Source organism: Callorhinus ursinus, unplaced genomic scaffold (assembly GCF_003265705.2).
Source record: "Callorhinus ursinus isolate GAN/ISIS: 27379988/994484 unplaced genomic scaffold, GSC_fseal_2.0 scaffold53, whole genome shotgun sequence".
In the NCBI taxonomy this organism is placed as follows: Eukaryota; Metazoa; Chordata; class Mammalia; order Carnivora; family Otariidae; genus Callorhinus; species Callorhinus ursinus.
The window spans coordinates 9,023,276-9,037,092 of record NW_027397115.1 but is presented as its reverse complement, the minus strand read 5'-3'; the positions used below and the strand labels follow the sequence as shown (position 1 = coordinate 9,037,092).

The 13,817-nt window shown below is 48.8% G+C and overlaps 1 protein-coding gene across 4 annotated transcripts in view; it reads right to left on the bottom strand.

Annotated features, from left to right (window-relative positions):
• The window catches only part of KCNB1 (potassium voltage-gated channel subfamily B member 1), a 103,754-nt gene that overhangs the window by 87,397 nt on the left and 2,540 nt on the right, over window positions 1-13,817 (bottom strand). The window lies entirely within an intron of this gene.

Sequence of the window (13,817 nt, the reverse complement as noted above, 5' to 3'; positions counted from 1 at the left end):
TTGCACACGTGCACGCTCTCTGAAATAAATAATTCTTCAGGGGGGAAAAAAAAAGGAAACTCTCTGGCTGGGCCCAGAACCCAGCCTAGAGCTGAATAGCAGCTGCATCTTTCGATGGGCGTGTGTGTTCCAGTTCCCACCGCTCCCTTGCTGCCTCCTTGACACCAAGGCTGAGTGTTCACCGTCCTGCTCATTGACGTATTCCGGTTCTTCCAGCCAACGGCTTTGCTTGTTAACACTACCTCCCTGGCCCCTGTGGCCCTCTGAGTTCAAGGTCCCCGAAGAGGCACTTTTTCCTTGACAGATTCTCTGGGACTGAGGGACCTTCTACTCCTCACTCCCAGGACTTCTGAGTCTTCCTTCCCAGTGGGCAGGGCTGGCTTCGTGGGGGTGCAGCCTGCATGGTCCCACAGGGCCCTGTGATTTGATGGGCCCCAAGCTTGGTTGCTGGCTCTACTTTCACAGTCTTGAAATTCTTTTGAATCTTTGAATGAGGGGGACTGCGTTTTTGTTTGGCACTACACCCCATCAAAGTCTATAGCCAGCCCCGCCGGGGCATCGCTCAGTAATTAGGGGCATCCAGCATGCATGCACCCACCAACGGATCTCTCCAGTCTGTCTGGAAAATGACCTCTTTGGATTGGTCTCTTCTCCCAGTCTTGAGGCCAGCAAGGGTCTGAAATGTTTACGTAGGGGTGGGGGGCTTGGGGGCAGCAATCTGGAAGGACCGAGAGCGGGACTAGGGGACTTGCCTTGGGTCGCATTTGCATAACGCTTTATGTAAGAGAAAGCTGCCTACCTTCCAGCCGCTCCTTGGCACAGTCATTGTATGAAGAATTCGAGCAGGCAAGGTGTCATAGTTAGAGGCCAGATCATGGCAAGGTTTGGGGTAGACTATCTTTCCTCTCTCCCTCTTGAGAAAAGGAGGGGAAAAGGAAAACCAACAACTCGAACAAAGCACTTGCACTTGGCTGGGCACCATGCTGGCCACTCCGGCGCACCGGTCCTTCCTGCTTGCCAGAACTACCACACCCATTTTTCAGCCGGGGAAGCTGAGGCCAGAGAGCTGAAGGGTCTGTCTGCCCAGATTCTCATAGCTTATATATGTGGCTGTGTTGGGATTATGAACCCAAGTCTCCAGAGTTCCAAACCAGAGTTCTTTCCACTTATCCTACCAGCCGTGATGTAGGAGACAAGGGAAAGCTTTGATAAAGAGAAGGGGAAGGGCGCCTGCCCCAGGTGGGCCTAACCTCAAAATAAACCGGAGAGACATTCCATCGCGGAAAGAGCGTAAACGCTGCCACATCCAAATTGGTCATTCAAGGTCAGGGAGGGCCTTTCAGAACAGGTGACATATGAGCCAAGATCTGAAGGATGAGAAGAGGCAGCTGGCTTTGCAAGATCTGGAGCCAGAAGTCCAGAGAGGTTAAGTAATCTGCTCAAGGTCACACAGCTAGCTTGTGCCGTCATTCCCTCCCTCTGGCCCTCTAACAAACCCTTCTAACGAAGCCCCTCCTCTGCATCGGGCCCTGGAGCAACGTTAGAATATAACTTTTCCTGGAAATGCTATCGTAACTCAGAGCAGCCTTGAAGAATAGGCAAATAAATGAACGTGGCAGACATTCCAATAGAACTTCATGAATGAATTGAGCAGCCCACCCACCCTGCCTTAGAACACAGAAACAAAGAAGATACAGTCCTAGACTTTGAGAACTTCCTGCTTTACTTGGGGAGATAAAACAAGTTCAGCAGACTATAGAATCCAATAGGGAGCACATTAAAGGGCACAAGAGAGAAAGACAGAACTCATGGAAGAAAGGTCATTTCTGCAACTTGGGAAGGAGAGAAGTCAAGTTCAGGTTCTCAGAAAGGGCCACCTGCCCCGAGAGGACCTCCCTGACCATACCCTGTTGTTCTCTACCAAAACATCTTGCTTCTCTCCTTCACGGCATACAGATTACACTGTGTGATTATTGCCGTTTACTTTTTTATTTGGTTAATGCCCATCTCCCTCCAGGAGCCTAGAAGCTCCATGATGGCTATGGATTATTTTTACAGGTTACATTTATTCCCCCCGCTCTTGGTAGCAGCCCTCAGTCTCTCCCTGGGGTGCCACCTGTTTTGCTTCCATCTCTTGGTCTCTTCCCAGCTCCAGTCACTAAGATGTGATCCAGACCTGTTTAAAGTGATTGGCTTAGGGATGGGCCAATGAAAATTAGTCCCAGGCTTTTGTTGGCTCTATTTGAAAAGAAACTTGCTTTCCCCACAGGATAGAAGCCTGGAGTTGCTGGAGATTATCTTTCCAGCCATGTTGGCAGAGCCTGCTGAAAGGCCTGAACTTAGAGATATTAGACACCAAGTACCGATGACGTATTTGAGCCCCTGGATCCAGCCCTGCCTGAAGCCATCCCTAACCCAGGACTTTTCAGTTACATTTTCTGCTTAGGTCTGTTTGAGCTGTATATTTGTTACCTGCAACCAAAAGAATCCTAACTAATAGATACACAAGTGCTTCTCAAGCACCCAGCACAGTGCATAGAATACACTAATAAGCAATGGATATTTGTCGCACAAACAACAGGTGGCACTGAAGTGGGAGCTCAAAACATGCACATACACCCACATGAAGTTATAAGGTCCAGAGGAGCACAGAATGGAAGCCAACTTTGAAACCAAAAGGATTGTCCCAGGAAGAGGGGAGGATGACTGAATGAAATTGTGGTCACTATTTCAAGGGATAATAAATGATGTGTAAACATATCCATGGCATAGGAGATAAAGGAAAATCGATCCCTTCAAAGAGAGTGGGGATTCCAGGCACGATGAACAAATGGAAGGCAGGTTCAATACCATCATCTTAGCTTTCCCTTCATTTTGCTTCCCACACACCCCTGGCAGGGCAATCGTGGGCTGCCTCATTGGCACACTTGGGTCCACAGGGACTCTAAGAGGCAGAGCTGACCAAGGTCAAGGGCCTCAAAGATCACACGGGCCTTGAAAGACTCAAGGATGGGCCCTGGGCAGCAATTAGTGAAATATGATGGTCTATTTTTAGAAGCCATTTGATTCCAGGTCCATTACCTGGTGGATACGAGTGATGGTGTGGAATTGTCGAATGTAACATTATTCTCTCAGACAGTGTCCGCTTGACAGGCCACATTGGGCAATTATGGTGGAGACCAGTTTTGTTGCAGAGCAAAAATGGAACAGTCAGGGCATGAGGAAAACATCTCAAGTGTCTATTTTAATTGTGTCTTCTTATTATGAATGGAAGGCCAGAGGTCACTTCTTCCTGGCCCAGGAAGTGTGGGCATAGGAATGGGTAGGTAGAGCCAAGGATGGTGGGAGGGGAGGGGATACACCTGGGAGACCCTTGCTTTGTAGGGGAGATCACTCTGATCAATCAACACACAATCGTGCAAGTTTGCTCACTCATTCACTCAATAAACGTTTACTAGGGCGCCTGGGTGCCTCAGATGGTTAAGCGTCTGCCTTCGGCTCAGGTCATGATCCCAGGGTCCTGGGATCGAGTCCCGCATCAGGCTTCCCTGCTCCTTGGGAGCCTGCTTCTCCCTCTGCCTCTCTCTCTCTCTCTCTCTGTCTCTCATGAATAAATAAACAAAATCTTTAAAAAAAATAAAAATAAACATTTACTAACACTTAAGCAAAAATAATAACAATAGTTAACTTGTCCTGAACACTCGCTGAGTGCCCGGGACTGCTCTGAGTGCTTCGTATAGAACCATCACCCCAGCTGTTGTGAGACTCCCCAGATTACGGATCAGGAAGTCAAAGCCCAGAGAAGTGAAGTCATCCCACCAAGGACACACAGCTTGAATCATCCCTGAGCTGGGATCTGAATCCAGGCAGTCAGGTTGCTAAGCCTGCTTTTTAAAGCATCCCTGTCTCTCTGTGGGCCAGGCCTGGCATCCACAGAACAGCCCATAAGCTACTCTCCACAGTGTTTTGTGTGAGGAAGGTATGAACATCAGGCTTTCCGAGCACAGAGGAGGGAGCAGCCAGGGCTGCCTGAAGAGGATGTGGGTGGTGAAGGGAGGAAAGAGAGACTGCAGGGAGACAAGAGGAAGAAGGAGGTGCAAGGCAGAACAATCAGTCTGGGCAAAGGTGTAGAGCAGGACTAGGGAAGGATGGAGTAGTCCGGGAATGCCAGAGGTGGGTGTGGAATGAGCAGAGGGGTCGGGGAGAAGGTATGGAAGGAAGTGAAGGTGGAGAGGTTGGCTGGAGCCTTGAGGGTCAACTAAGGAGTTTGGACTTTATCCTGGGAACAGTGAGAACCTTAGAAGGGTTTCTGGAAGGGGATGATGTGAGCAGATTATACTTGAGAAAGATGGCTCTGGTTCTTCTCTGCAGAGGAAGGCTGGAGGCAGGGAGGCCTGTGTGGAGGCTCAGTAGAAAGGCCATGGTCCGACAGTGACAGACAAGTTCAGCCCTCTGATCTTATCTCCCCAACGCCCCTGCTGGCTCACTCTGCTCCAGCCACACTGGTCACCTGGCGCTGTTCCTTGACTGCCCCAGACTGCCCCAGGGCTTTAGCACATGCTGTCTTCTCCATCAGGAAGGATTCGGAGCAGGGTAGTGAGCAGATCTGACTCATAAAAGTCCCTCTGGTTGCATGTGGGGGACAGACTGTGGGGGTAGTATGAAGATGGAAGCACAGACAGGAAGAGGCTCCTGCAGTGGTTCAGATGGGAAAGGATGGGGGTCTGAGTCGGGGATGCAGCAGTGGGGCAGTGAGAAGTGGCCACATTCCAGACAGGTGTCACCCATGCTTGTGTTTGACTGTCTTTCCACAAAATTTTCATGAGTGGAAGAGGAATGGTGGAGCCATGCTGGGTGTTTCAGGGACTGTCCCTTATCTCTGTCAACAATTACCCAGACAGCACCTCCCTATGTCCCCAGCACTGTGCACAGAGCTCTATGCCTGTTAGGACCTCTGACTCTCCCTACCCCAGGGCTCTCCCCAAGAGTCAAAGTCATCCAGAGCAGCAAATGGTGCTGGGAAAACTGGGTGCCCACATGTGAAATGATAAAGTTGGTCCCTTACCTCACACCACACACAAAAATTAGCGCAAAATGTTTCAAAGACCTCAATGTAAGATCTAAAAGTATAAAATTCTTAGAAGAAAAGATAGGAGGAGAGCTTCATGACATTGGATTAGGCAATGACTTCTTGAATATGACACCAAAACAGGCAACCAAAGAAAAAAGAGACAAATAGGTCTTCATCAAAATTAAAAACTTAGATGCATCAAAGACACAATCACCCAAGTGATAAGGCAACCTACAGAATGGGGAAAAATGTGTGCAGATCATAGATCTGATAAGGGGTTAATATCCAGAATATTTAAAGAACTCTACAACTCAACAACAAAAAAACAAACAACTTGATTAGAAAACAGGGAAATTACTTGAATAGACATTTCTCTAACGAATACGTACAAATGGCCAGCAAGCACATGAAAAGATGCTCGACATCACTTGTCATTAGTGAAATGCAAATCAAGACCACAATGAGACGCCACGTCACACCCAGAAGAATGGCTATTATCAAAAGAACAGAAAATACCAAGTGTTGGTGAGGATGTGGAGAAATTGGAAATCTGTGCCCTGTTGGTGGGAATGCAAGATGGTGCAGCTGCTGGGGAAAATAGTATGGCAGTTCCTCAAAAAAGCAAAAAAAGAATTACCATGTGATCCAGCCATTCCACTACCAGATATACACCCAAAAGAATGAAAAGAAGGTCTGGAGGAGATATCTGTACACCCAGGTTCATAGCAACGTTATTCGCAGTGGTCAAAATGTGGAAGCAAGCCAAACATCCATGGATGGATGAATGGCTAAACAGAGTGTGGTAAACACGTACAATGGAGTATTATTCAGCCTTAAAAAGGAAGGAAATCCTGGCATAGGCTATTACATGGATGAACCTTGAGGACATTACGCTAAGTAAAATAAACCAGTCACAAAAAGACAAATACTATATGATTCCATTTATATGAGGCACCTAGAGCAGTCAAATTCATAGAGACAGAAAGCGGAATGGTGGTTGCCAGGGGCCGAGGGGTGAGGAAAGGAATGCTATTGTTTAATAGATACAGAGTTTCAGTTTTGCAAGATGAACAATTTCTGGAGACTGGTTGCACAACAATGTGCATATACTTAACGGTATTCAATGATATACCTAAAAACAGTTAAGATGGTGAATTTTATGTTTTATGTATTTTGCCAGAAATAAAACAAGAACACATCTGGGGGGTTGTGTTCCAATTGTGGGGCTCAGGCATAAGTGTTTTTCAAAGCTCAAGGGATCTGAAGGTACAGCCAGGCTTGAATAGCACCGCTCTGTGGAGTATGTCCTATTTATCATGTCTACTTCCCAATCTTACAGAGGAGAGGCGCCCCATGCGCTTGCACTGCCAGGAAGTGATGGAGGTGGGATTTGAACCCAGGCCCTTAGGAATACGTCTTGTGTGGTGACATTATGTCTTATTTGTTATTTATGTCACCGGAGAAACATTTTAAGGAGAACCGTGCCCTGGACATCAACATGTGAATTCTGGCTGGTCATGCTCACCTTTACCAGAGGCACCGAAACCAAGAATCTCTCTCTCCCTCGGGAAGAAGGTTGGGCCTTATCTATTAAATTACCTATTAAAATAATGCCCAGTGCTAATCCTGTGTCTCAGTAGTCCCATCCAGTAGCCTTTGGGGGCACGGTCCTGACGGATCAGGCGCCAGGAACACTCCCAAGTCAGGTGGGAGACGCCGAACCCATCTCTCCCCTCAAAGCCTGTTCCCCAGGGTGAGAAGGGCAAGGTGGGGATGGCTCCTGGAGATTTCCTCTCACTTCCTGAAGGCTTTTCACACAGCCCAGAGGCCAGACCATGGGCTCAAAGTCAGGGAGCCCTCCCATTCCCTGTGTGACTGTGGGCCAGCCCCTTCACCTCTCTGGGCCTCCGTTTCCATGGCTATGAGTAGAGATAATTGTCCCTCCCTCACAGGGTGGCCTGGGCGTCAGATCCGGGGGGCCGTAAAGCTCCTTGCGTCTGCACCACTCCATAAGCACTGGGTGGTAGCTACTGTCATTGTCAGTTCTTATTTTATCCAGGAGACAGAGGTGAGGCTGACTGAGCCCACCAGCCCTGGATTCTCTTCTTTTAGGAGGATCTCTGGTATGGGTTTTGTTGTAAGATGCTTTTTTAGCCCACAAGACAATCAGGACTGAAGACGTGACATGTCCCACAGATCTGTGGTTCGTTCCACCAGAACCAGACCCCAAGACAAGGATCCAAGTACAAGTAGCTTATGTGGGAAGTCATCCCAGAAAACACTGGTAGGGGAGAGGGGCCGTGAGACAGGGAAGGGAAAGAAGCCAAACAGTGTTTATTATCAAGCAAGGAAATACTGTGGGCACCAGGAACTCTGGGGCACCTCTGAGTTACCCTGCCCCCATCCAGGGGTGAGGGAGCCAGGGTGTTTATACAGCTTCCCCCATCAGTCAGCAGTGGAGGGCTGCTCTGGGTGGGGCATTATGTCCTTGTCGTTACTGGACTCACAGGCCAAAGGAAGCCTCTAAGGCAAAGCACTGCAGGTGCTGGGCAGCTGGGATTTGGGCTGGTGGCACAGAAATGGTAAGAGCTAAAAGGATCTGGGTGGGACACGGCCTCTCCTCTCTTGGGGCTGAGTCCCCGTTCTGCCCCAACTGTCCCTGCGATGGTGAGCAAGTTATATAACCTCACCTTACAATGAGCATGTCTCATTTTAGAAGACAACGGCTTTTTTTTTTTTAATTTTTGAAAAGGAGCTTATTTATCTGGCAGGATCATCAGGAGGATTAAATGAGACAATGACGATTAAAAACAAAACCCCTAAAAGTTACTGAAGGCTTTCTATGTGCCAGACCCTTTGCATACATTAACTCATTTAATGTGGTAGCAATTCCGTGAGACAGGCTTTGTTACTGCCCTCACTTGATGCGTGAAGGAACCAGGGCACGGAGAGGTACAGCGGTCTATCCCAAATCACATGGTTAGTGAGTAAAGGAACCAGACTTTGAACTTGGGCCATCCAGCTCTAAAATCAGGGCTCCCATCCATGCTACTATCAAGTCTAGGACATACACAAAGTGCTGGGTATGGAGTTGGTGTTTACTACTAGCTTGTTCTCTTTCAATTAATGAAGCTTCGGCCAAACTCCTCATTTGGCCAACACCTTTCCTCCCTAAGAATTTTCACATTTTCACATTTTGTAGCCTTTCAAAACCCCCAAGAGACCAGCTGCCAAGGTATGATCCTGGTCAAGCATCCTAATGGAATGGAAAGATCTTTGAGCCTCGGTGAGGGTACCAATGAGGTCAGAAAGGCCTAGAAATGGTCCCTGACCTGTCACCGACTTGCAGTGTGACCCAGGTAAGTCGCTGGAGCATCCTCCGTGTTTCCTTATATCAAATGGGGATCCTGGATTTCTGATGCCCGGCTTTAGCGCCTTACATCCACCATCATACTTAATCCCTTGGCCAGCCCTGTGAGGTGGGGGGTCGAGGGGGTGGGGGTGTTTATTTTCTTCCTCATCTACAGATTTGGAAATGGAAGCTAGGGGAGGTGAAGCGATTTGCCCAAAGTGCAGAGCTAGGAAATGGCAGGGCTGGGATTCCAACCCAGGATGGTGTGACCCCACAGCCAGGATTCCAGATCTCTGCAATATCATCTCCAAGGAATAAACACAAACATCTAGGATGACCAACCTGGGGCTGGCAAGAGCCTCGGCCACAGATGACTCATAGCGCTGAAAAGGCCCCATAGATTCCACATTGGTTTCCCTCATTTTTTCGGTTCTCCCCCCCCCACACACACCCCCGCCCTCATTTTTTCTTGATGACAATATACGAATCCCCCTGGCTCAGGTTAAGGAAGCAGAAGCATCATCACATTAGAGGCATGAAATCCTGAAGGGGCAGGCAGTGATCGGGCAATCCACAACACTGGGACAGGAGATGTTGCCAACCAGGGGTGTAGCCAGCAGAGAGGAATCCCCTGATAATGCTAATAATCGCTGTTGTCATTAATCGAATGCTGACCATGTGCCAGGCACTTTATGCAGATTATCTCCTTCTGGCCCTCTCAGGTGGGCTCCATTTTAATTCCCATTTCCTAGATGAAGACACTAAGACTCAGAGAAGGGAAGGAACTCACCCAAGGTCATATTCCTGGTAAGCCATGGACCTGAGAACTCAACCACATCTTCTAGACCCTGGAGATGATTCTTTTTTTTTTTTTTTTTAAGATTTTATTTTTTAAGTAATCTCGATACCCAACATGGGGCTTGAACTCACGACCCCAAGATCAAAAGTCGCACACTCTACCGACTAAGCCAGGCAGGCTCCCCACCCCCACCCACAGATGATTCTTAATCAAATCTGTGGTGGGCAAAATACTGACCACTAACTTTAAATAAAGACCACTCCCACTTTTGAATATAATAATATGTCATTATTATGATTATTCATATTTATAAAGTACTTTCCATTTGCAAATTATATTCACATCTGAAATCTCGCTGAGTCATCAAAACCGCCCCAAGAGGTGGCCATTGCTCTGACATTTGGCCAATGAGCTCACTAAAGTGCAGACAGCTTGAATGATCTGCCCAAGATTCCAGGATTAAGAAACACAAGCTGGGAACTAGACCAGCCTGGGTTCAGGCCCTAGCTCTGCCATTTTCATTCCTGCAACAAATATTTATTGAGCATTTAACTGTGGGAGTTCCAGCAAGTGATTTCACCTCCCAGAGCCTCAATTTTCTCTTTGTGAAAGAGTCTTAATACCACTCATTGAAGCCATTCCTTCCTGCATCTGAAAATGGCAGACGCTTGCCTTCCCCGGCTTCCCTGCTGTGAGAGCATGAGCATGTGACCTGATTCCGGCCAATGGGATTTGAAAAGAAGTCTGAGGGGGCTCCTGGGAAAGGTTTGCCTTTCAGGGAAAAAGGTGGCATACGGGATGAAATGTCCCTCTTCACTGGTTGGACCTCATGGGTCTACATTAGCTGTCTTGTGACATGAGGCATCAAGCCTGAGGGCCAAGCCACCTGCAGGAGCTGGAAGAGCAGAAAGATGGAACGATTCTAGAATCCTGATGGTATCATGGAGCCATTAGCCCAAAACCAGCTACCTTGGAATTTTTTGTTACGTGAGATGATGCATCTTCCTCCTTGTAGAGGCCACTTTTAGTTTTCTATTCTGTTACTTGCAGTCCAAATTGGCAGATTACCTGATAGGATTGTTGAAGGGATTTCAATGAGATAGGGGATATAAAGTACCACTAACTAGCGCCTGGCACAATCAACAGTAGCCAATCAGACTGAGATACATGCCCTGAGACTATTCCAGGGAAGGCAGACCCTCCTGGCCTGGCGAATTATTTCCCTCTCTCTCCTGCTAAGAAAAGCCTGGAGATTTTTCCAAGAAAGCAGAAACCCAGTGGTGGCCCAGGACCACAATCCTGCCGCTCGGACGGGGCTGACCCCAGCTTCCAAACAAGAATCATCACACTGGCTTTTGCCTAATGGATTTTGATTTTCACTCCCCTGACGGTGAAGGCTAGAGCCTGTACTTTGGTTTGTCTCCGTGTTGCCAGAACATCCCATCAATTATTAACAGCGTCAGCTCCGTCTCCCAGTACTGCTATCAGAAGGAAAGAGTTTGTCGCAACTCAGCCCACCCAGTCATAGAGAAAGGACTCTGCTCCTATTTATAGCAACGAGCCCCACCTACGCCCATGTGCTGGGCACCGTGCTAAATCTTCACAAACATGATTTCCATGATGACCCTGCAAGAAGGGCCTTGCATCTTCACCTTATAGGTGGAAGGCGAAGGCTTGCAGAGGTGAAGAACCTGCCTGAGGTCAGAAACTGGGGAGGTGGTGGGACTGGGCCTGGGACCCTGGTCTGTCCTTGCTCTAAACGTAGGAGATATGCTTGTTCCTGCATCTCACAACCACCGAGAAATGAGCCTCCCTTTGACCATCTCATTCTGTGGCCTCTGAGAAATTTCCATAGGCTTTGCTGCTCTGATAAGCAAGGCATCTAACCTGGGGGATGGATGGGGTGGGGTGGGCAAAGTACACGTGACTGAAGGAGGCCAGGAAGCTGGGTCGCAGGCAGGTGGTGAGGAACAAGTGACAGAGCCCCAAAACCCAAGACACACTGACTGACTGATTGCTTGATTCATTCATTCAGTCCACATGTAGTTATTTGGAGCTCCTCTGGGCCAGCCACCTTGATGGGTGCTGGGAACAGAGCTGTGACTGTAACTCATGGAGCTTGTACTCTGGAGGGGGAGAAAGAAAAGGAAGCAAATAAAATTTCAGGTGGTGCTCCAAGCCTAGGCAGGAAAGACATTGAGTGTGGGTGCAGAGAGTAAGGGGAAGGAGAACATTTTAGACAGGGGTCAGGAAAGTCTCCTGGAGGAGGGGTTATTTGAGCAGGGACTTGCTCAAATGAGGAATGAAGAGAAGCAGCTGGAATGGGACAAGAGGGGGCAAAGCATTCCAGGTGGCAGGAATAGTAAGTGCAAAAGGCCTGCCCTGGGTAGGGAACAGCAAGGAAGCCAATGGACTGGAGCCCAGTGAACCAGAGGAGAGTTGAATAGATGAACTCAGAGAGAGGACATGGGGACTGATTCGGTAGGGTCTGATATGCCGTGGCGGAAGGTTTGGATTTTATTCTGAGGGTGGTGGGAAACCTCTGCAGGATTTTAAGCAGATGAATAATGTGATCCAGTCTCTATTTTGAAAAGCTCCCTCTGGCTGTGGTGAGGGCAATGGATTTGCAGGGGGCAAAAGTGGAAGCAGGGAGACTGGGGAGAAGTCTTTGGCACTTAATCACTATGGAAAGAACAACGTCTTCAAAATTACGCTTGGGTTTGAATCTCTGGCTACTCTTACTTGCCTGCTGTGTGACCTTAGGCAAGTTACTCAACCTCTCCAAACCTCCCTATTTGCAAAAGGCGGGATAATAACAGAGAGCTGGTATAAGGACACAACACAACCCAGTTGTGTTGTTACATTTCAAACAGTGAATGTTTGATCAATGGTCAGGATTTCTGTACTGGGGGACCAATGATCATGCTTGCCTGTGAGCCTCCCCATTTCAGCTCTAGCTGCAGAATGTCCTAGACCGTCCATCTGCCAGGAATGTGAACTGACAGCCTGAGCCTGGGATCACGGAGAGGTCATGAAGCTTGTCCCTGTGAGCGGATTAACCCGAGGGCAAGATGAGGCTGTTTATTACCAAACAGCGCCTTTTGCAAGCCTGAGCTCCCTCCCCTGTCTTGCTGCCGGACGCCAACCCAAACACAGCCCTTTGCCGGCTTCTTCCTTGGGAGGGTGACTCGACCCTCCCCGGCCCCTCATTCTCATGTCTTAGGGACAGGACAGGGACGGGGAATAGTCATGTTTGGGCCTAACCAAGGTGTGTGTAGGAGGAACCCGTGTCAGGCCTGGAAATAGCAAAATAAGTCTGCTGATCCTAAGCCGGTTAAGGGTGAGTGGCTGTCTTAAGAAGGAAGCTTTCTGGACACGAAACCTAGGGCAGGATTATGGTCAGAGGCAGCGCACAGAAGAGGGAACCAGGCCTAGAAATCTCTGCATTCTCTTTGGGGTTGCCAGGGAAGAGAGAAAACGTTTAGGCCTCCCTCCACCTTCTTCCCAGCCACCCCCTCCTGCAACTACTCTCAGAGGCCTCTCCCCAAGCCACCAGATCTGGGGAAAGGACCCCACAGTGTCCCCTTCAGACCCAGCCTTGCAGGTGGACCTTCAGTGAGGGGCCAACTAAGCCAGGGGGATCCCACAAGGAGAGGCCAGGCGGGACACGAGGCAGCCCGAGCACATACATGATGCTTCCTCCTGCCTTTTTCCTTTTGTCTCGAACACATTTACCTACCTGTCCCCCACCCCCAGCCCCTCCTGGCCCCACTATTTGAGAGTGTTCTGCATGTCTTTCCCAATGTGGTACTCCTGGATTTCAACATCAACACTTCTTATTTCTGGCTCCCCCTGGGCCTCACACAACCTCTTCTAGAGCACTGAACACACTGTGTTGTCATTTACTCCCAACACCCAGCACGTTGGCCACCTGAAGACAGGCCCCATCTCTCCAAGGCATTCCTGGAACCCAGCCTAACACAAAGAAGCAGCTCATCAGCACTGACCCCCTTCTCTGGCCTGGCCCCCCACCCCAAGTCTGTCTCAGGCTGGCATACCCTCTGCCGTTACCCAGCAGCACACTGGTCCACTTCGTGTGATCTAAGCCTTTCTGCCTCCTTCTGCTTCATTTTTCACATTTTGCCTAATTTTTCTCTCTTATTTCAAAATTTACATCCTCTTCCAACAGCCAAAGCATCTTTACAAGCTGCACCAAATCATTCTTGGAATAAACTCACCAAATAAATAAAGAACAAACCAGGGGTGACCCTTCGCCCACAAGCATCCACAGGCAGCTGCGTGCGCCATGCATGCACATACATACCTACCCCTCAGAGTCCCTTTGCCTCATTTTTCTTACTTATGTTAAAACTGCCTGACAGTATCTCAATGTCCTCCAAGCACATCTGTAAGCTGCTTTCATTCCTTCCTTGGGGCAAAGTGGGGTTATAAATAGAGGGGTAAGTATTAGAATCGCAGGTGACCCCCCCCCCAACTCCCGCCTGGGTCTAGGACTCCACAAGGGAGCATTATGTATATAGACCAAACTCAACTCCATCCCAGCAAGGCTTTACCGTCCCTCTGTGCCTTCTTAT